The following is a 2,347-nucleotide window of genomic DNA, read 5'->3' on the forward strand; positions in this document are numbered from 1 at the left end:
TTTTTTCATAACAATGAATGATCGGTATGACAAATATACAGGCTATCTGTGCGATTGAGTTGATAACAGGCTATTGACAGGCTATTGTACAACCAAGTCATCCAAGATGACATCGGCTGCCATCGCATAGATGGACACATCAGTGTCATGTGCATCAAATTCATACCCCTCTCCACTCATGGCCCAATAGCCAAGAGTGTATTTCTTTTTTTTAGCATGGAAAGTCTCGATTTTCACATTGAAAATTACCCTGCTGCCACCCAAATCCCACGCATGACATATAAATGCCCCCACTCCTCTGCCACCCAACAACTCCTTGATCAAGCTCATTTTCTCTTCTGGGAGTTCTGGAAACGCTTCCTCGATCTTGTCTGCACCTAATTCTTCAAACTTTTTCTCTAACACTTTCCGTTACTGTTCACTTCTCTTCCTTTCTTTTGTGGCTTGACGTTTGTGCAATTCCTCCTGTAGCTCTCCTTGCTTCTTCCTCCTCATTCTTCTTTGTATGACCCCCAGCCTCACTGCTTTCCTGATGACCAGCTCTTGTTTTTCCTTGTCTAAACGGTCCAAATAGTCCACAGTGTTGTTTTTCCGTGCTCACATTTTACAGGACAAGTAGCAGATGGTGGCATTTGGAGCTTTCTTCTTCAGCGCACTAAACATCCCCATCAGCTCTTCAGCATCCATGTTATGTGATCTTGCCGAGGTTGTCTCTTGTTTTAGTTTCTCCATCACTGTCCATGTATCAAAGTATTGTTGATACTGTCTTTCAAGTACTAAAATGACTGCTCTCAGACAGCTTTCCATCATTTGAGTGAACATGACTGTCTTTTGGTGGTTGTTGCAATTTCTCAAGGATTCTGTCTGAAGCATTCAGCTGATTTCCAAAGAGGTCTGTTGTGCGAGTTAGGAATTCAGCAGGTGAGTGTAGTTGATCTTTCAGGTTCTGCACGGTCTCTTTGATCATTTCAATACATTTAATGTAATCAGTTTGGTCATCTGCACCAGTGTAGAATTTGGTCATCCAGGGTCCAGTCAGAAATTTCCCAAGCAAACCCAGAACTTGCATTTCAACCTGTCCAGCTGTAGAGTTGAAGTCTTCCAGTATGCTAGCACGCAGGCCTCCACAGGATGTTCCTCCACAGAGATATGACTTTAGTGCTGCATGATGACTTGAGAATATCCCACATATATGGAAAAGAATGTGCAGTCTATTACCTCTGTTGCGTGGTATGAGGCCGAGAGGGAGATTGTTGTGATCCAGAAAGACCTTAAAGCCACGAGGGTCACCCTTGCCATCCATGTACCTCATCTTATTCATTTGAACCACAATGTTGGCCCCAATGCAGTCTTTCCCCTTGATTTTTCCAGTAATCCCCATGGATTTCTCGATCTCCTTCAGAGCACTTTGTCTTTGAAGCGATTGTTTCCAGAGGATGAAGGTTGCAGTTCAGCTCATACAGGGCCTTGTTCCAAGATGCACAGACTAAACGAATGGCTGTATGATTGGCAGCACAGCGGTCAGTGAGCGTGTTTGATATATTCCCTATCATTTTTTGAAGAATGTTTTCGTAGTCTGCCTCAAAAAAATGACAGTAGACATTGGCAAGGTTACTGATGGAGTCACAAATATGGATCTGGTAATCCTCAGCAGAGCCTCCTGGAAGTTCATCTACAGCAACAACATAACAGTTCTCTATTTGAATAAAATAGTAAATAAAATTAATAAAGACAACAAGCAAGCATTGACTTTTTGATTACATTCATAGATCCAATGAAAAGCCACTTTTAATTTTATGTACACAGTTATGAATTGTTAATAAAAATTAATTTACTTACCCTCTTAGAAATTCCAAGCTATTTGCAGTATTTCCTACATGCTCAGCAGCACGTTGTGGATGTATTGGCTGTAGCAAGTCTATCTATCTATCTATCAGTCGCGCTGTAAGCTGACACAGAAGAGCATACGCAGTTTGCGTTCAGCGGATATTCTCCAAAATGGTGCTACGGTGATGGAGAGACACAGAGGAGACAAATTGTTGTGTTAAGTCGTTATTTTTGTTTTCTTCGCATACAAAAAGTATTCTCGTTGCTGCATAATGTTACGGTTGAACCACTGATGGCAGATGGACTATTCTGACGATGTATTTCATACTTTTCTGGACCTTGACAGTGTTATTTTACTTGGCAGTCAATGAGACAGTCACAAGCCTCCCGGTTTTCATTCAAAATATCTTAAAGGGGTGGTTGACTGTTTTTTTTCTAGGCTTCATTGTGTTTATGGGGTGCAGTCTAACATGTGTTCATGCTTCGTTTTTTAAAAAACGCATTATTTTTCACATAATTT

This window comes from Sinocyclocheilus grahami, unplaced genomic scaffold (genome assembly GCF_001515645.1).
Source record: "Sinocyclocheilus grahami isolate Dianchi unplaced genomic scaffold, SAMN03320097.WGS_v1.1 scaffold2399.1, whole genome shotgun sequence".
Taxonomy (NCBI): Eukaryota; Metazoa; Chordata; class Actinopteri; order Cypriniformes; family Cyprinidae; genus Sinocyclocheilus; species Sinocyclocheilus grahami.